The 21,729-nt window shown below is 42.0% G+C and overlaps 1 protein-coding gene across 4 annotated transcripts in view; it reads left to right on the top strand.

The window, feature by feature from the left end:
* The window catches only part of LCLAT1 (lysocardiolipin acyltransferase 1), a 591,785-nt gene that overhangs the window by 395,720 nt on the left and 174,336 nt on the right, over window positions 1-21,729 (top strand). The window lies entirely within an intron of this gene.

Genomic DNA, 21,729 nt, shown 5'->3' with positions numbered 1-21,729 from the left:
GTGGCGGGGCTGAAGTGCAACAGGAGGAAGAGCATCCTATTTTCCTTGGGGGTACTTCGTCACTCACATGTGGAGGTACTGGCACAGCGCAGGATACGATGGGAGAAAGATAACTTCCACTACTAAGGTATAAGAGTGCCAGCAACGCCTGAGAAGGTAGTCTCCTGGATGTTCAGAGCTCTTAGGTTGGACAGGCCCAGATGACATTTTGCAGTCAAATAGGCGTGGGGGGAGGACTTGGGGAAACAACTTAAGGACAGGGAATGGAAAGAGACCTGTGCACTAATGCAGTCATCAGGAATGCCAGGTTTAAACTACTACATTTTAACTATCTGCACCCCACATATCTTACACCCCTTAAACTTAATAAAGTATATGTGGTTCGTTCAACTGCATGCCTTCGTTGTGGGCGTTGTGAAGCTATGTTCTTACATATGGCATAGCAATGGGGGGAGTTGGTGACACAGCTAAAACAGACGACAAGGTCGGCTTTGTAACCTGACGCCAAGCAGAGCCTGCTGGACGTCATGCAACATCCCTAAAAGGTAAAATGCACTATAAGTTCCTGCAGTTGGCACTGCTACTGGATAAAAGGCAGGTGGCTATGGTGTGGCAGGGCATACAGAGCACTACGGTGGCAGCTTGGTACGAGACACGGCTGAATGGGCTTTGGCAGAGGAAACAAGTCTTTGCCTTTTACTAAAGGATGATAAGGTCCACAAAGTTCTATAAACTTGGAGAATTTCTGGGTACCTTGGAAGAAAGTAGGGACACGGAGGGCTGAGCCTGGATCAGGATCTGAGGCTACTGGGGAGGCATTGCCTTCCAGATGAGGCTCTCATGGGTGAGACAATCTCAAATAGCTGCATCCACCGACTAAGAAAACAATGGTGTATGAAGGATGATCATGTTGAGGAGGGAGGAGATAAGGATGATGCACCATTGTAAGAGAGGGCAACAACAGGTGGGTTGAACAAACATTAACTTGTGACATGATGGCTCCGACATGTGATGGTCACAGTCTTTTTTTTATCGGTTATACATGTTCTATGTAGTCCACAAGGTAGGGTGCATGGTGCTTACAAGTAGGGTATGCAGTGACTTGCACCCAAAAGCTATTTTACTGTGGCAGGCCCAGCTGCCCTATGAAGTAATCCAAATGATAGATTAAAATAATAATACTCTATATAGAGAATGGGACCACCAAGAAAGATAATTAAACAACTAATTTTTATAGTTATTAAAATTCCAGTTCAATGAAGAAGTTGGATTTCTAATGAATATTGAGGGAAAGTAACTTTTAGAATTTTACCTCATACATGCCTGAAGTTGCTGTGGGCTAATTTGCATTGGCTCTCTGGCTTCTCCCAGACAATAATTAGCCTTGAAAATGTGTGAAATAACTCTCAAGAGCAAACAATAGACTGACCTGAATGGGCAAATATGACTCCTCTGAACGTCATCAGATATGAAGGGTTGGGGCTGTGGACTTTCTTTTTGACACTACAGTTCCAAAACCCCTGCCTGCCTCAAACAGGATTTTAGTCTTAGATGTGGGAGGATATTAGGATTCCCATAGTATAGTACAGTACACACTCACACACCATCTTGAAAATGCCAAAGTGGGTAGAGTGCCCCCAAAATTTTAACCATTGGTTAACACGTGCCCATGAGTGTCTCCCACCCACTAGCTAGTGCCAGGCATAAATGGGGCCTCCAGGCACCCCCTTCAGACCACTTTGTGAACCTGCGGAAGATCAGAAGAGGACTGGACCTGCTGTATGGGACCTGAGAGGAGTCCCTCTTGTACACAGCTCAAAGTAGTGGATTTCAAGGGCCATAATGCTGACCTCCTGTACTAGCTACAGTGATAGGGCTAGCTACAAGAGGACTTTTCCTGGAAGTACCCAGCTGGCCATTGGCAACTAAACCTGGACTGGATTCTGAAGTTGGTCTCTGCCGGATAGCTTGTTAGTCTCCAAGTGCTTCCACATAGGTTGTGGGGGGGAATTCAGAATTGTACTCCTGTGGTGGACTGGGACTTAAAAGCCTATGTCATAAGGTAAACTCTTTCCCCAGGATGAACCTGACTAATGTATTTAACCCACCGTCCACCGGATCCAGCGTTGAATTGTACCTAGATCCCGATCTTCTTCAACATTTGATTATCATTGGTGCTTTGTACATTTTGGTGCCTGTCAGAACCCCGTTCAGAGGGCCACAGGGCAAGCAGCATTTACTGTGCCCAAGCGTCATGTTGGAGGCCTTTTACTCCTGAGGTACTGGGGCCTACCCTACTGTGGCTTGCTCTTAACTGGGCCAAACACCTAATTCTGCACCTGACTCTCAGTTGGGTAGCGAAGGATGAGCAGGCAAGGCTCCTTTAGGGGGAACTGCAGTTACAGATAAGTGAACATGAATCCTAACTCAACGTGCAGTCAGCGCAAACAATCAATGTCCAGTCAAATTCTTGTTTTTGTATAAAAAAAAGTATTTTCATTCTAACTTTACATATGCAGAGGTAAACAACATTCAAAAGCAATAACACAATACTCCTTGAGATTAGAACTCTATTAGCTGGCATGCCACACAATGTCCTTCTACCACTAGTGCAACAGGTTCAGTGTTATTCCCTACCCACTAATGACTGCATCCAAGGAATGTAAGCAATTAGGCCGTACTCAAGATTTCTCCCCTCGGACTCTCTAGTCATAAGTTCATTCACTAGAGTCTATTGGATTGCAGCATCAATGGTGGGTTTCCCCTTGGACTCAAAAGCCCAGTTCTTGTTATACCCTCTCTGGTGGTATGGAACCCTTTGATGATGCAGTGCAGGCCAGCTCCGGATTGGAAGAGTTGGGCTGTGCATAGTCCACACTGCAGCACCTGGCAGACATAGATTCTCCCTCAAGCCATGCTGCTGACTGGTTCCAACGATCGAGGTGGCTCCTGCTCCGGTGATTGCGCGGTAAGTGACATTTCCCTCCACAAGGATATGGGGTGGGCTCCTTGCTCCGGCGGGACTCCAGTAGTGTCCTGTTGATCCTCTGGTCTCCTTCTGTGCAGTCTGCAGAATGCGGGCTGGTCTCTCCTTAGTCACAGCAGCAGTTTTGCCGTCTCAGACAACGGCCCAGACCATTGGCCTCAGTGTCTCCTGCAGCCCCTCCTGTCATACGGAGTTGCTACCACGGTACTCACAAGTCAGGTCTCACTGACCTGATCTTGGCGTCCATGGTGGCGGCTCCTGGAATACGAGGTGGACAAAGTAATCCGGCACACCGGGCGATAGCTCAAGCGGTGTGGAAGCAGGTGTCTTCCACCGCAGTCCTTGATTCAGTTTATGACAGCCTCTCCTGGCATTCAGGGGCGCTGAATCTGTACAACACATGTGCAACAGCCCAATTGGTGTGGGAGGTGATTTCACATATGTCACTTCTTAGCTGAATCCACAGCAGCCCCTTCTGGCATATGGGGTCATCAAGTCGTTATGGCACATAGGCTATAGCCCGCTCGGTGAATGAGCAGATTCCTCACACCTCGTACAAGGAGACCTCACGTCTAGGTTCCTCTGTGGACCTCGGTCCCTCAAACGCTCTCCTATTCTGCACAAGGTACACCAGATCTTGGCGAGCAGGCATGTGCTCATGCTCCAGGTTCCAGGGCAGGAGGTCTTGGTTTTCCTGGGTAATGTCCCCTGACGCAGCATGGAGACTAGCTGGTTTCGGCCCCTAGTCCTGGTCACCAACAGAAGTCTTGCAGAGATTCTCCTTCATTCAGAGCCTATCTGGCTGCTCGGCAGATGACAACGTTTTGGGGTCTCAGACTCAGCCAGAGTGATATGTGCATCAAAAGGTTAATCTTACTATTTGATTCCCTTATCAGGCACATCTCTCGATTCCTCAAATATGCCCAGACCCCTTTCTTATGATCTGTCTCTGAATCAAAGAACCTTTTAAAATGGACAGAGAGAGAAGTAGCTCTCCCATCCTGCAGTGCATATCCCACCCCTCTTAAAGGAATGCAGCAATACACAAATATGTCTGGGGGGTATACCTCTACTTAGGCAGGGCTGGGCTTCCCAAAATGAAACCCAAGTTCCTCAATGTAATGTACCAGTGCAGGCACTGCATTCCGTGTACATTCACAGCACACTCACTGCCCAGTACTCTTATCCTCATGTATTATGCCACCACCAGCATATCCACATGTGGCACACACACTCTGGTCACTCTGCGCATACTGTTCAGTACTGCAGAGTATATGTACTGTACCAATGTGTTATTTTAAAAAGGCACACACTGCCAACACACACACATTTACCATGTGCGCACTGTACCACACTTCACCCTTTGTGTAGTGTATTTCTGGCGACCACCCATGCACTCAGCACGTGTCCATCACGCACACACTTCTGCATCAACCTGATGTAGGTCAGGAGGTGAGTTAAGCACACAGCGGTGGAACTTTTAAAAAGGTGAGTGCGACAAAGGTTAAAAAGGACATGTTAACTACTAATGATCACTACCGGATATGCTGCTACCACTGCATTTGTGCTGCTTAACTCTTGGTGAAGGCGTTGGCCTTCCACCACTATAAGGGCAGCGCTTTGGGCGGCCCTCCCAGTCCAAAAAGACTGCATTCATGAGACAGGCATAGGTCATGGTGCACACACATCATCCGTATTTGCCTATGACAAAAAAATCAGTATTAGAGATCCAGACAACAACACAGTTGGGCACTCAGGGCAGGGGTACACCTCTCTTACCATGCGGGGGACTTTTCCATCTCAAAATTGCCATTTCCAGTTAAAACTGTAAAAAATCATATTTTCAGTTTCCCCCACTGGATTTTGATCATTTTGGACTCATTTTGGAGTCATTCTGTGTATTAAAGTGTACTCTATTTTTCTAGTGACACACACAACGCACACACCCATGTGCAGGAGCAGTGCAGGATTCGTCACTTATTCACTCACACACACAACCTGTACAACATGTGCAGTAGCCATGCAAACCCATCTTACAGGAATCAAGTAGTGCAACCTTTTTTTGCTTTTAAAGAGAGGTTGTGATAAAAGCCAAAGTAGTGTGGAACATGGTGACCAAGTTCGTTCCAAAACTTGAACCACTCAAAGATTCGTGATTCCTGTAATTTGCCGAACTTCTTGATGAGTTGTGTACATAAGTTTGCGACAGCTGCTGCTTTCCATAAACAATAAGGTGAAAGTGTCCCATCTTTAACAACAGTGAGCTTAGTTCTTTTAGTATTAGACTCAGTGGAAAGAGTCCTTGCGTTGTGCAGACCTTTACAGGGATGAGCTCATTTTGGACAAATTGTTATGCACCAACGTGGAGGAATTTCGAACCCAAAATATATTTGAGTAATAAAATGTATTGCGCACGTTCCCTAGTCTTTGAAATGTGCTGTGCTTTGCTCCTTGAAGAAAGCTGCACTGTCGCACGAAAAGCAGAATAGAAATTGGTAGAGGTGCTGGTGTGGGGTGCTAAACCGAGAACGTTGACATGTGTAGTCTGTTTTCATTGCACGTTTTTTTTTTTTTTTTTTATAGAAAGGGCTGTTAACTTCCAAGCACAAACTGTTTTAAATTCACTTGTGATGAACAGCGGGGATTTTTTTTTTATGCCAGTTTGTGTCTTGTTTAAAACCTGCTCTTTTTCCATTTATGTTGTGTCGTTTTTTCTATACACGAGAAAGTATTTCTGTGATAACAGTAGTTGTGAGAGGATATTGACTCGATACTAAAATGAAAACTTCCAGAATAATAGTGCCTTAGTCATATGTCCGCATCTACATCCGCAATACTGTCTTTCAAGAGGGGCTCGTGTCCTGTTCCCTTAAAATAAGGATGTTCTGCCTAACCGCCCAGCAGAGCATGAAGTGATGTAGCTCACCTTGGATGGGACGATCGAGGTACCAAACTGTGAGATGAACTTCCTGCGGCAGCATCTGGGTGAGATGACAGCCATCACCAATCATCTTGCCGACTTCCGAGTTGCCTCTGGGTCTCGAATGTGTGTTGGTTACTGATTATTTATTCCGCACATACTATTCTGACAGATCGGAAGCATTTGACCTAGTATCTGGTATTTTTATTGAGTTGTATGTTCGGCTGAGATGCTACCTAGAATTGTAGCATAACATTTTTCTAGAATCCATTTTGTTGGGATTTCTATAAATTTGTCATCACATTAAGGATGCAACAGTAACCACAAGTCAGCATAACAGGGTAGGGCTCTCACGCAGCCTAGGAATCATAATGGGGTTTATAAGGTCACGTTGATATATATATATATATAGGTTGTCATTAAACTGCAGTGCTAAAATGTTACATCCAGGAACCCCAGATCTTAACGTGTTTTGTTGGTAAGCCCTTGCCTGATAGATTGGGGACGCCATCAGCATATATACTGTGCACAGCTTGAAGCCAGTCCTCAATCACTACTATATCCTGTTTTTAGGAATGTGTTACGTATCCAGTGGCAGATCAAAATGGTCATAGTCTTCATAACCTTAGTGAGTGCCGGGCCTTCCACAAAGCCAAAGAAGTGCAGTCCGAGGAGTCCCCTTCAGTTACAGCCCATCGCTTCTGAATGAGTGTAAACAACCTCCACAGAAGTCTCAACTAGATTTTTTGAGGTGCATACTAAACAAACACACATACAGTGTGCATGTCATGCAAAGCAATAATACAATTTTGAACTTGGTACTTATTTCCTAAAAGCTGAACCCTGTGACGTTGATACTGTACAAAATATTTTAGATGCACCAGAAACATTAGTGCAAGATACTGAGATACAGCCTTCTGTCATACCTTTGCATACGTCATAAGCTTTCAGTGCTACATGCTTGACATGGTGAACAGCACATGAAGCACTGATACCTCACGGGTAGGATAAGAAGCTTAAGATCAGAGTCAAGAGTACCTAGGGAATCAACGCAGCAGGCTTTGTGTCTAGTGTTTCCTGATAAGATTGATCTCTTCTAGTTTCAGTTGCACCAGAACTGTTTTCTATTAAAGTGAGCTTGAGTCTTCAAATGTGTTTAAGCTGAAGATAATAAACTACACCTTCAACCTTAAATGGTCCTTTTTCTCACCCATCTCGTTTATGCGTGTGGAACATGGAATTTGCCAAAAAGGTACAAAGAGCTGTTTGTCCACCTCCCTCCATTTATGACCAGTACACAATATGTAATGGGTAAGAGTGGCCAGGAAAGGAGTGTTTAGGAACACCTTCACAAGCTTCACCTGCCGGGATACACGTTGGCATTATGTATTGTAGGTAACACTAGAAATAGTCCTTTAGACTTTTGCCAACTTTTGGTATAGTTTGAATAGCACCCCAAGCGAACCTCATAACTATATTGTGTGGTTGTGTGTTGTGCAATATTCCCGTTGAATACATTGCAGCAGTTGGCTAATTGGCAAATCACGCTGCCGTTTTCTCAGGACGAATTTTGCTGGTGTCCAGGATGATTTTTTTTTCATTTCATCAGTTTTCTTTATGGCCCAGACTTTACGGTATCTTTCTTAAGGCGCTTAATTTAGGCTCATAAATAATAACACAAATACATGAAGTCAACTAATTAGCACATTTTATAATCTATTGTTCGTCTAAGGGGTTGCCTTTGGATGTCACCTCCCGAGAAGAGGAGAAATAACCTCCACTCTCCCTCACTGGTAGGAGGTCGAAAGAACCACATATCAGTTCTTTGTATAATGAAAACATGACATGATGGCCAGTGCAAGGTACTGGCTTTGAGCTACCTTATTACTTATGATTCACAGTGCTGATTTTCCTGGTTCTGGATATTTGATAATTACAAAGGTACACATAACTTGACTGAATTTGGCGCAGTGATGGGAGGCCATTGTGTCTTTAAGGTCTTGACCCCTGGCAAATATAAGTGACTCACAAAATGCACTTTTGTACCTTTCCAAGGACCTATAGCACTTCAGAAATATCATTAATTCCAATAGTCAACAGTTTCAGGAGCATCTACCCATCTATCTTAATAAAACGTCCCACAATAGAACAGTTTACAAATTAAAAAGAAATAAGACGTATTATTAGAGATACATTTGATGTTGGCATCCATGAGTATCTCACTGTGGCATATGTGGTTTGACTCTTCTACCTTTAAAATGTGAGATATAAACATATATAATGCTGCAGGCGTTCTCTGTCTCTCTGAGTATCTGCATTTGACCCACATCAACGATAACATTCAGCGTGGTCGATGTGAGGAGGCTAATGAAGAAAACATTTCCATAGTTACTGCAAATACTGTGTTTATATACACAGCACACGTGAAAATCTTCCATCGATGTCTTTTGACCTCTGGTTTCTCACTTGATTGACTTAGTGAAATTGCCTACACTAGCGTCTCAGGATAATTTCTCAATTTGAGTTATGGTAAAAATAAAAAAATGTGTGAATGCATTGTGAGATTTATATTTGACACTCATGTCCTCTTGATGAAAAATATTCTTCCAGTAGAACAGAGGGTATTTCCCTCAACAAGCCCAGTCACCTACACTCATCCATCCCTTGCAAACAGCAACATACACTTCAACTAGTTTTCATGTGTACCTTGGTAACCCCACACTAGCAGGTGCACAATGGTCCTCACTAGCTCAGCTGAAGGTAGTGCTGCATTTCACATTTACACTTGTGTCTTCCACAAGAAAACTCAGATACACCACCTCAGTCAAAAGCAACCTACACCTGATAGACATTGGAGTCTGAAACAAATGCAAAAACTGCTGTCCAACTTATAAATGCTAGTCACTGTATTTAACCACCAGACCTGGCGAAGGTACTTACCCTACGGGGCAGAAAAGGCAGTTTCAGACGCAGGAGCTCTTTATACCGGTAGGCGCTGAGAATCAAAACTTCTCAAGTGCAAAACCAAACATTTATAGGTGCCACCACATTTCTTCTTGGTGAGGGCATAAGAACTTAGCCCACTTTTCCTTCCTTTAAGAAACACTTTAAAACTTACCTTCTCTGCCTGACCCTCAAAAAATGCTTTTCTGTTGATTTTATTACAAGACCGGAGGGTACTATTATGCTTTCATCATTTAATTGCCACTCCAAGTATCCCCTTTAAAGAACTCGCAGAACTTTAAAATTAGAGCACAGAAAAACAGCCTATAAATAACCCCGACACAGACTTGATCCTCTTTTAAATGCTGGTTCGAGTAAGATGAGTACCTTTGATATTATTGTATGCATTCATGAATGTGTGTTGATTTATTTTATACTGGATTTTGTGATGTTACTATTGCGGCACTGATCTTGATTATAATGTACTGGGCTTCTAATTTTCAGAAGTGATAAAATATAAATGCATTTATTTGTTTGTTAATGCCAATTTTTAAATGATACAGGGTTTTAGGGAATTTCACAAGTTTTTTTTTTTAGTTTTTTTTTTTTTTAGTAAGCAGGGACATTTTTAAGAGTGGTTAAGTGAATTTCTGGAGCAATTGAGTGAGTGCCCGCTTCTTGAGCATGAAGGGACTCAACAGATTCTATGCCGGATTGAGACGTGTGCAAGTACTCACACTTCGCTGAGTTGCTCATGCTCAAAGATTTTAAAGAAACGCCAAGTGTGCTGGTTGTCGATAGTCAGAGCCTTTTACATGCTTTAACAAGGTAATGGCACAAGCTATTTAGTGGGGCAGTTGGGCCTACCTATTATCCGTGGCCGGCCTTCGATCGGAGGTGAAAATAATGACAAATTATCCTGCTAGTTGACGCACAAATATCGCACAATTTGGAGGCCTTTTTTGTTTGGGCAAAAATTTATGTTTTTTCTTATAAAATCTGTAAGCTTTCCATTTGAGGTAGTTTTTGGTTGAAGATAACACTCATGTTTTTTAGTACGCTAGTGAGGACGGGTTATTTCAAGGTTAACAAGGAGGAGAGTTCATTGTCAGTTCACAGGGTTTTTTGAGAGCAATATACATTTATAAATACTAAGGAGGTTTGGGAGAGTGACAATTTTGGCACATATGGCTTCAGACCAAGAAAGCTTTGGAGGTGGCTGAAGGAGTGAGCCAAGATAGATGTGAAAAAAATAATACAACAAGAAATTAAGTCTCAGATGAGAGAAACTATTGGCCTTATCTCCATAAAAGGAAAAGAGTTTGGGTCTGGAGAGGAGTATTGGTCTTTTTCAAAGAATGATGAAAGCAAGGAGAAAGGAGGTAAGAGGAAGTGGAAAAATAAGCAATTGAGAAATCTGTATTGGCAAAGTCAGGAAAATATGGCTTAAATGTAAGCAGAAGGAGAGGTGTCCTTGGTGGCATGCATGGAGAAGGTATCCTAAGCAACACATATGGAAGGGGTGTCCATGGCGACAAAAAAGAGATTGAATACGAATTTTAATGAGTTTCAATCGGGCCGTGGATCAAGCTCAGACTGCATCAGAGATCTAGATCAATATATTCTGGACTTAAATCAGGACTATGATTTTGATGAGGAATTTGCAGACGTATGAATTGACAATACAAAATATGTTAATAGACCCTTTAGGAGAGCAAATGTTCTCCCCTTATGATATTCGTCATGCTAGAAGTGGAGAATGGTGGCCAGTGGAGCATGTGAGTAAATTTATAAAAGAATGAAGAAAGAAGCTATTAGAAAGGGAAGTCATGAGGGTTCTAAGAGCTGAATGATGCCAGACCTATAATTGACAACAAAGTCTGTCCCCTCATTGAATAATATTTTTATTTCATATGGGAAGAGATCGTCGCAAAGGTCTTGAGCATTCTTAAAAGCTGTGATAAGAAAAGCTTATAGATGTCCTTGATCCTATGGCAAGTATTTTGGATATGTCCAAGGAAGCTCATGTTCAGCAGACTCCAAAAGACATGGAATTATTGCGAGGATGGAGTCAAAGAGCTGGGGCGATGTAAGGCAATGCTAATTCAGATATTTTTGGCAGAACGTAGAAAGGCCATTCTAATGAAGATTAATCTAAAGTTGAGGGATCTAGCTGAAAAGATACAAATGGTTCACGCTTTGAAGAGGGCTTGGTCAAGAGTATAGGGAAATATGTGTCTACTTTTTTCAATTTGGACAAAGCGGCATCCAATATGAGAGAGATGTTTGGAGGAGGTGTTTTTAGCAGGGCTGGAAGAAGGGGACTTTATGCCAGCCAAAGATTCCAAAGGTCCCACCACTCATGCCAATCTCGAGGATTTGGAAGAGGTTATCATGCCTCATCAGGATTCTATCCAAATAAAGAAAGAGCAGGAAGAGGAAGACTTAGTAGAGGCCAAGGACAACGTTCTTCAAACAGCCAAGGCGAGTACAGTGAATACTATTGGTTGTTCCCCAGCAAAAGATAGGGGTCGTTTTAAATTTTTTGTAAAAGAATGGAAGATAATAACTAAAGACCAGTGGGTTTTACAAACAGTTTAGGGTTTGAGATAGATTTTGAGCAACTGGCAATTCAAACAGAGGAGCCAAAACAGATAATAATGTCAAAAGATCAGGAGAGGTTCTTGGATTCAGAGGTGAAACGTTTGATATTAAAGGGAGCAATAAGGCTGGTAGAGGAAAGTATGAAGCAGTTTGTGAGCGCGTTATTGTCAGTAAAGAAAAAGGAGAAAGGTTTAAGGCCATTAATAAATCTTCCAGATTTAAACAGATTTCTGGTCTACAGGCATTTCAAGATTTGAGAGGTGAGAGGTGATCCATCTTTTGAGGGACATGTTACAAAACGTCTAGTTAGTCAAATAGCTCTAAAAGATGCATATTTTACTGTTCCACTGGGGAGGAATAGTCAAGTTTTTCTGCAGTTCAGATGGTGGAGCCAAATATATTGGTTTCTATGCCAACCGTTTGGTCTTTCATCAGCTCCGTGGTGTTTCACCAAGGTGATGAGAATAGTAGTTGCGCACTTGAGGGAAAGAGGAATGCGTCTAATCATATCTGGACGATGTATTAATTATGTCCCAGGAGCAGATGGCATTGGAAAAGAATTTGAGAATAGTGAAGGATTTATTAGAAAGGTTATGTTTCATAATAAATCTGGAAAAATCTGTTCAGAATCTTTTCCATCAGATAGAGTTTTTAGGGTTCCAAAAAGATTCAGTGAATGCAGTTAGCAGGGAAAAATGTGAAATTGATCAAGAAGGAAGTTCGTCAGGTTTGAGGAAAGCTTTGTTGACTTTGAGAGATTTGGCTTGAGTGATATGTTTGCTTTCATCATCAATCCAGTCCATTTTTCCTTGGCCTTTGCAATATCAAGCTGTGCAGAGAGTTAAGGTAGGTGGTTTAAGGCAAGGCCTTTGGTATGGGGACGAAGTGGTATTGGATCAAGAAGCGAAAGATGAGCTGCACTGGTGGTTGGACAGTGTAGAGGCCCAGAATAGCCGTGCAATTTTTGAGTGTGTCCCAGATTTTGTATTAGAGACAGATGCCAGAAAGGTTGGCTGGCGAGCAACATCAGGAGACATTCAAAGAGGAGGGAATTTGTCAGATTTGGAAAGGGTGAAGAACATGAATTGTCTAGAATTGACCACAGGTTTGCTTGCATTGAAAATTTCAGGACGCACTGTTCTGATGAAGATGGACAGTGTGTCAGCGGTGGAATACAAAAACAGATTAGGTAGAACGAGGGTGATCAGGCTGTCAGATTGGCCAAGGAATTGTGGTACTTTTGCTTGGAACACAAGATAAGTTTGAAAGCAGAATATTTACCAGGTCAGTTGAACAGGATTGCAGATTGGAATTCCCACAGTCTGAGGAATTTCAGTGACTGAAAGTTGTTCTCGAAAATCAGAGTTGTGTGGGGTCCTTTGGAGGTGGATCTTTTCTCAAGCAGGTTGACATTTCAGATCGAATCGTATGCGAGTTGGAGACCAGATCCAGGTGCTTGGGCAGTGGATGCATTTCACGGGAGTTGGAAAGAGTTGAGAGCTTATGCGTGTCCTCCATTCGCCATAATACAGAAAGTATTGTTGAAGGTGTGCACGGAGAAATGTTTCTTAGTATTGGTAACTCCTTTTTGGATTTCTCAGGCGTGGTTTCCAGCTATGCTGGAGTTAGCATGCAAAGAACCTTTCTTGAGTCTGGTACAGGAAAGTTTGTTACTAAAGCGGGAAGGGAAGAGCATCCATTCGGTGCAGAACAAAGTGTTCAACCTTCTTGTTTGGAAGGTATCAGAGGATCTGAATGTGCCACAGGACTTTCAAGCAAGACTGCTGAGCACTTGAAGCATCCTGGGCAGCAGGAACTAGGTGTAAATTAACAGGAATTTTAAGATTATGTCTATTGTGGTGCATGGAAAGGGATATGGTTCCCATAGAGGCTCCTGTAGGACAAGTGGTCAATTGTTTGGTTCAGCAATTTGAGAAAGGTCTCAGTTACAAAATGTTAAATTGCTATAGATCAGCAATTTTGTCAGGGCATTCACAGATTAATGGAAGCCGGTAGGTCAGGGTATTATGATTTGTCGAGTTCTGATGAGTATGAGATGGAAGTGACCACCTAGAGCAAAATGAGTGCTTGTGGCAGGTTAGCATCATTTTAACTCTGTTTATATTATAGCCAGCAAATATGTTTTGGGATTTAAAAATAAATTTGGTTAAATTATCAACTTTATTATGCCCTATTTCCTGCAGAAGGGTATCAGATGTTAAGGCGTTAGAGGTAAACCGAAAGGTATATGGTCCTGATGGAGTATATATTTTGAGATTTGCAAAAGAACAAAAACTATGTCAAAAGCGATACTTTATCCCACTTCTGAGAAGTGTAAGAAGTTGTGTGTGGTTGATTGTGTGAGAAGTTATAAGAGCAAGATATCGGAACATAGAAGGAATGTGAGAATCAATTATTGCTGTCTTATGTTACACCATTTGGACGGTAAGTACAACAACTATTGCAAAATGCGGTAAATGGGTCATGGGACAAGCAGGTAGGTATTGATGTGGGTAGATTTAACGTTCATTCTGTGAGAGGTGCTATGGCAGGCAAAGTTTTCTTTTGCAAAGCATTTTTTCAGACCATTAGAACATATGACGAATGATGTGTTGAAAAGCTTTCAACAAGCATAATGGTAGCCTCCAGTCTTGTAATGAAATGGCATTTCTCCAGATGAAATGAGAATCTTGATTTCATTAAAGACATGGGGGCTAACATTATCCGACATGCCATGCCCAGGAGTACTAGGGAAAGGGGATGAGAGTAATGAATCTGTGGTTTTATTGACTCCTTATTTTATAGGTTTTATCTCTGATGGTTGTTTTAAATTTTGGATAGTAGAAATAAATTTGAGTGATGAATGTTTTTTTTTCTATTTTTCTTTTTTGTTGTAGATGCGAATTAAGAAGATTGAGGCAGATTTTTGTCTGGAAACTTAAAATTGAATACAGTTAATTTGGTCTGCAGTTGGATGGCTTTCATGCATTTAAAATAGGAAGACTCTGTGTTGGGGTTATTTACAGGCTGTTTTTCCAAGTTCTACTTCTAAAGTTCTGCGAGTTCTTTACAGGAGTTGCTTGGAGTGGCAATTAAAAGATGTAAGCATAATGTATCCTCTGTGTCTTTAATCACCATTCTCACTTAACCTTCCTGCTCATTTGTCCACCAATTTTTTCTCTTGTTAGCTTAACTTTGTCTAAGAGTCTCAACTTTTTATTTTTTTTTTAAGAACCTTTTTGCGCATGTGGTACAGTTGCACTATATAAAACCAATAAGCTCAAATATTTTGTTATGTTAACTTTTTTTTAATAATAAAGTCAATAAAACATTTGGAGTGCCAACTCTGTATAGAATTACACTTCCTATTATTGTGCCTCCTTCTACTTTCCATTTACCTTAAAATGCATAATTAAAGTGGAAAGTGTTTTGTTGTTCGCCCTATAAGCTTTTACGAGAATATCTTCATTTTTTAAACAATGTTAAATAATCTATTTTGGGTGGGATTACAATTGATAGCACTGTGTACATAGAGTAATTGTTAATTTGATGGCTCTCTTTTACACGTTCTTCTGTGTTTTACTCATGTATCGAGTGCAGGGACCTAGCTTCTGTTGCAGTTCAACATCAGAATTCATGTACAGTGATTCTTTGGTCTTGGGCATAGTCGGAGTTGCCACATTTCTCTTTCTAAAAACGCCATCACATTGCACAACTCTGGAGGGTTCTATGAAAGAAGATATGTTTTAAGTGAGTGATGAGGTACTTTAGCAGAGCTGTATAGTAAACCTTGCTGGCATCCTGTACATGCACTGTTTTTAAAGGAAGTGTGTAGAACCTTCTTCATGATCAATTGCTCTGCCCACCCAATAAAAAGAGGAGAAAATTGACCTGTCCAGTTACCATGGCCACTCACCCCGTCAGACTGAAAACTGTGTCATTTAGCATCCCCGGGCAGTACTTGACAAGCAGCTAATCAGTGGTGTGTGACCAAGAACATTTCTGTCATTTTGTGTCTTATTACCAAACAGGATTCTTTGAAATACATTTTACCTTAGCCATCCTTGTGCTTTTCTCAATACAATGATGTGCATTAATTCAGATATTAGTTTTCCATACAGGATCCCTAAGCTGAATGTAATTCTCTTACTGGCACAGAAAACATTTTCATAGAACAAACCAGGGTCCTGGCTGATGCTGGAATAGGCTCATCAAAAGTGAAGCACATTGGGGCACAGAGGTACCAAATGGGATCATCTGCAAGCATAACAAATCTTAATAAGTTGTCAGTGCTACAAAGGGGAACAATTTAATGGAGATGATTTGAGTCACCCCATCCATTTCCCCTATCCCAATAAAGTACTTCTCCAAAATTGTTTGGCCAAGAAGTGGGAAATGAAAACAAACGTAATGCCTGTTAGATCTCTCAGGTGTTAATGGGCTTGATTGGTTGCTAGAAATATTCAGACTTAAATGCCTTCAAAATATGTAAAAGCCCCTAGTTCTGACATTCAGCACAAGTATCAATTTTGTGCAGTTGCAAAATTGGTGAATTTGTGTTGGGAGTATTACATAGTGAGCTTAATGAGACCCGTCAGGTCAACTCCGTCGCCTCCTCCGGCTGGCACACACTCCACAAACTTTGGAAGATCTTCAGATGGATCCCAGCGGACTGTCGCAGGACAGTCACCCACGCCTTAGTCACTAGCAAGCTCAACTACGGCAACACCCTCTACGATGGCACCTCAACTAGAATCATCAAAAAACTACAACTCATTCAGAACGCCGCCGCCAGACTCATTCTGGACCTACCTCACCGAGAACACATCTCCCAACATCTGAGGACCCGCTACTGGTCAAGAAGTGAATCACTTTCAAGCTACTTACCCACACGTACAAGGCCATGCACAACGCAGGACCAGGCTACCTGAACCACTGCGTCTCCTTCCACCCCCGCCAGATCCCTCCGCTCTCTGCCCAGATGGCCCTGACCACCATCCCTCGCATCTGCAAAATCACTGCCGGAGGACGATCTTTCTCCTACATTGCAGCAAAGGGCTGGAACAACCTCCCCCTGCACCTCAGACAAAGCCCATCGCTCACCATCTTCAGGAACAACCTCAAGATGTGGCTCTTCAGATGAGGCCCCTTCCCTCCCCCCCAGTGCCTTGAGACCCTCACGGGTGAGTAGCTGCGCTTTACAAAAACTGATTGATTGATTGAGTGAAAAATATTGCCAGTCTTTCATTGAGTTTTGATTTCAGAAATCGCCACCTATAGAACCAACCCATTCCAAATCATTTCTTTTTGGCAGACTCTGGTTGTGTTCAACATTGGCTATTCAGTCTATTAGTCTCAGTGTCATTGAACACCAAGACACTTATTATGAGTAGTTTGGAGATTCCCGACCACTGCTGAAACACCGATTCTGCAGGGTCTCACTCTTTGTTAAATTTCAACACGCAAAATGCGGCAATTTAAAAGGCGAAAGTGTACAGTATTCGCCATAACGGATTTTGGCGCAGTAAGCATCAAGATTTCCCAAAACGCAGAATATGTGATAGTTATTGCATCGGATAAATTCCAAACCCCTGAGTAATCAGACCCAAAGTGTTTGCCCCCCAACCAGCCTCTTTGTGTGATACTGCAGAGATCTTCCCTCAGTATTTCATGTTCTTTGAAAAACTGTGAAGCAGGACGGGAAACTTACTTACTTTATAATAGCGCTGCCCTGGTACTGGCATGTGGAGTAGTACGCTGAACATACCAAACTCTGCTATCAGCCGACATGAGTTGTTAGTCTACATCAGTTAGCTGGTCCAGTGCGGTAGCACTGTCCCGTACTCCTCTCTGTTTAGTAAGAGACCCTTCAGCTCCTGATACCAGAGATACTGGAACTAGGGGTGCGGAGGTGCTGCAACACACCCAAAATAACCGTGCTGGAGTTAACAGGTGAATGAGCAATAAAGGTGCCTTTAAATTTGTTTGTATGTTGTCACATTTGTGGCGCATTGAAAGACAAAAGGTCAAATGTCAGGCAATGTGTTCCGAAAAATTGCTGTGTGTATATATATATATATATATATATATATATATATATATATATATATATATATTTTTGTAAGGAGGTTGGTGTTTTCTTTTCCTTCTCTAATTGCAATATTGAAGTATTTTGTACCATGAACTATCAGACAATTTTGCTGGAGTCCAGGGAGTGTGAAGGAAAGGACTTTAGGGTGTCGGTGTTTTTGTGACACACAACAACATTTAAATACCTTTTAATGAAGCGTACACATATTTCACAATATATCATAATTAGGAGAACACAAATGAAGCACAGTTTTTGTAATTCCGAAGTGTGATGAAAACAAAGATTTTAATTGGATCAAAACAATCACAACACTTAATTGGAGATGTACAAATGATAACTAGTTGCTGAAACCTGATTTTAACACACTATTGTTTGTGCGCTATGCTTTTATCAGTAAAACCTCATGTCTGTGTGAATTTGGAGACCATTTCAATGGCAAATATTTTGCCTGTAAATGACAGTTTGCTAACATTGTTTTAATAATTTGTGACAGTATGCTGAGAAATGCACCACCTGCCTAATGCCACACCCTTCACGCTCTGCTGCTTAATGGGCGTGGCTCATTTGCTATGCTTATTCTTTGTGTGGCGCATGGAGTTTTCACAGTCTCTTACCTTAGTGATGTAACATTGAAAGCAGCATCCCCACTCTAGAAATTATTCCAGCTCCATTGCCTGACACTTAATTTGAATTCCAAGCAGTTATCCTTCCGAGCTGTAAGGGAATATTCTGTGAGTTAATTAAATCCCCCTTAAGATGATGCGATCCCTGACATTTTTTTTTTACTCCCAATAAAGGTGATGTGGAGGATTATATTTAAACCACTTTCATAAGTTTTCTTTTAGATTGAACTTATTTATTAGGCTCTATGCACCTCCTAGCACGACTCAAGTAGTCTTTTGCTGTCTCGTGATATTGGAAGTTCAGAGCTACAAGTACTAGATTTCATTATTCCAACACACACACACACACACACACAGGAGGATGGGGCTGGATGCTATCGGGCGGTAGGTGCTTGCATGTACCCCCGTCCTACACTGGTGCGTATGGATAATGTAGGAAGTTCCCACGCCTACAGCGGCGCGTTTTACTTGTAACCTATTGACTGTATAAGTAGAACTCCAGCGGTCGTTCATGTTTCTATTGTTACCTGTGATTTGCTTAAGCTATATACCTGCCAGCACAAAATTGTATGAACAAGCTGCTCCTCAGGAATGGTTTGCAGAGGTGGGGAGCTATTTGTCATCCTTCTAATTGTCTGTAGGCTTCAAGACTTTAATATATGACTCCTCTCTGTGGACTTTGTGTGTCCGTTAATCCTGTGCTATGTGAGCCCGGGCAAGAAATGATTAAGTATTTGAACTGGAGGGCTAGTTATTTGCTGGTTTGGTGCCTACATTTCTCTGATGTGCGTATTCAATCAACTTGTAGTTGCACAACTTTTTGTTATCCTGCTGTTGATGTAAGTCAGAATGTTACAGCACACTGCAAATAACAATAAACAGATTTTTTAAAAAGAAATTAAATAACAAAGGTACACAGAAAGAGACTAGTGAAACAAAATGAATTAGGGAGTTCTTAACAAAGCCCAGCTAGGTGTGTGCTACACAGGTACAACTACATACATACCTACAAACCATTCTGATAAAGATTCTGTGTGAATTTTCTTCAGGACAAAGGACCTTAACCAAAGAAAACAACTGTTTTGATGAACATAAGTACACTAATGACAGTGGCAAAGAGTTTCTAAGAATGACATTCACAAGGAAAGAGAAGAATTACAGGAGGCAAATGGGGACTAAAAAGGACCCCACAAAAAGATAAAAAAGGGAGGCGTATGTGGAAGTGGAAAAATAAACTAATAGTGAAGCAGGGGGCTAATGGATGTTCTTTCCAGGACAAAATAATGAGGAGGGAGGAAAAAGCGCTAGTGCTTGTAAGAAGAGAGAGAGAGAGAGAGGAAGAAAAACACATGAGAAGAAAATAACCACTCTAGAAAAGGGGCAGAGGGATACTGAATCCATGAAACCTAAGTAATAATAAAAAAATGAAATGCCTCCTAATGAAATAACATGGGAAAGGTTGAAAGGAATAGAAGGTTGAAAGGAAATAGAATCTTGGCAATCCTAGTAGAAAAACCGACAGAGATTCAATTTTTGACTTACGGGGCATTCACACATTTAAAAAAAGTATTTGCAAGAGGCAATTTTAGAAAAAAAAGCATTCTAGGACTTTGGTGAGATGTCACTTATCTTGAAAATGTCGGATAATCAGTTTAAGTGAATTGATTTCATGAATGTGGTACTTTAAAAATCCATTTTTCTATGAGATCACATATGACCCTATAATAGTGCCTGTTTCAAGCCCCCTTACCGTACTATGTGGACTTCACAGAACTTCAAGAACTTCTGATCTCCACGAATGATAAGAATTGATTAGTGGGAGTGTGGAAAGTACTGCTAAAGAGTAACTTTTTACGGTTTTCACACATTAGATTTAGAGGGCGAGCTGACTTTGTGAGATTAAAGTACAACCAAGGAGATCACCCTCCACTATTTCAACACAATTGACATTGACTCATAACAGTGCAAGGTGAAATAATTGACTCAATTTCACAGTGTCCTAATTCCATGTAGAGTCCCGCTGGTCAGAGGAGAACTTTTTTTTTTTTTTTATCAAACGCAAACAAGACCAACAACCATTGCAATGTACAATCACCTACAGAATGCGCAATAGTTTCATGTAGCACAAAAGCACGGCAAGAATGAATATTAAATTTTAGACTACATGCAGGCTCAAGAGTACAGTCTTTTGTGATGGAGACATCAACAACTTCATCTGTTTTCGGGGTTTTACTCTAACACTTTAACTTCATGTTGCAGCTTAAATATTTAAACAAATCTGACTGACTGGTGTATTACTTTGTGAAGAGCACAAATTCACCTGAAAATGGCGCCCTGGCTCTAAAAACTGAAACTATAACTGGATCGGACAGCAAACGCAAGAGTAGGCAGAACGTTTGCTAACAGCAAGTGGACAATGCCCCAGCTCGATTTACGCCACACCTGTTCATGACTTATTTACTACTATAATGTTTAACGAATTTGAGTGACAGCGTTGCACAGTTTGTCATAGGCCCTAACGGAAGTAAGGCAAATGATCTCTGCTGGATCCAACCGCATGAACACTGCGGACTAAGGTTCTACATTAGGATATGCTGGCACCTGTAATGTGAACACTGCGCTAAGCCATCCATTGAGAGCCCCGAGGAGAAGATCTGAGCACAGGGAGAGGTTTAGAGGACTGACTGGATATAAGCTTGACGCCCCCTCTCAGTCGCCCAAAAGTTGAGTGCCTGGTTCAACTGCAGTAATGCAGATCTCTGTAACGAGCTGTACTTTTGAGTCAGAGCCATCGCTTTCTGTCTGTGGTACATGATAATGTGCAAATAGCAGTTGATTTGAGCCTCAAATCTTGAGAAAAGATATTGAGGAATGAGTTCTACTAGGCTGTTCCCTATGTTACATGAGCATTATTAAGGGATTTATGGAGATGGAGATGGAGATTGAGAGTGAGAGACACAAGCACCCCCCCTTCACGCTCCCGCGCCAAGCTCAGGTGCGCATCCACCCCAGCAGTTAAACTAATTTCTCCGCATCAGAGACCCGACCCATACTCAGCAGATTTGACAACATTTCTTCCCAACTGTCCGACAATGGATACTTGCGTAGCCCTAATGCGTCTTCTCTTTTCAACGCCACTTCCTCCGCATTTGCCCACACCTCAAATGAGCATTTCCAGGCCAGCTCGGCCGGTGGGTGGTCCGACTTCCAGCTGCGGGTTATCAGTCGCTTAGCCGTTATCATGCCCAAATCCATAAAATGCACCGCAGCTCTGTGCCGCTCAACCCTGGGAAAAAGGCCCAGCACACAAGCCTCCCAGGTAAGTGGAACCGGGCACGACGTGCACTCCGATAGGCGGCACACCACTGCCTTCCAGAAGCAATGCAAGGATGGGCAGGACCATAGCATGTATAACATGTCTGCATCTATATAAGAACAATGGGGGCATGCTGCATCTTGACGAGCAAAATATCTGTTTACTCGGGCCGGAGTGAGGTAGGCCCTGTGAATGATATAGAATTGGATCAAACAGAATCTAGAGTTGCGGGGTACATTAGTGTGT

The sequence above is a fragment of the Pleurodeles waltl genome, chromosome 5, assembly GCF_031143425.1.
Source record: "Pleurodeles waltl isolate 20211129_DDA chromosome 5, aPleWal1.hap1.20221129, whole genome shotgun sequence".
Lineage (NCBI taxonomy): Eukaryota > Metazoa > Chordata > Amphibia > Caudata > Salamandridae > Pleurodeles > Pleurodeles waltl.
This window is presented reverse-complemented; position numbering and strand designations above follow the sequence as displayed.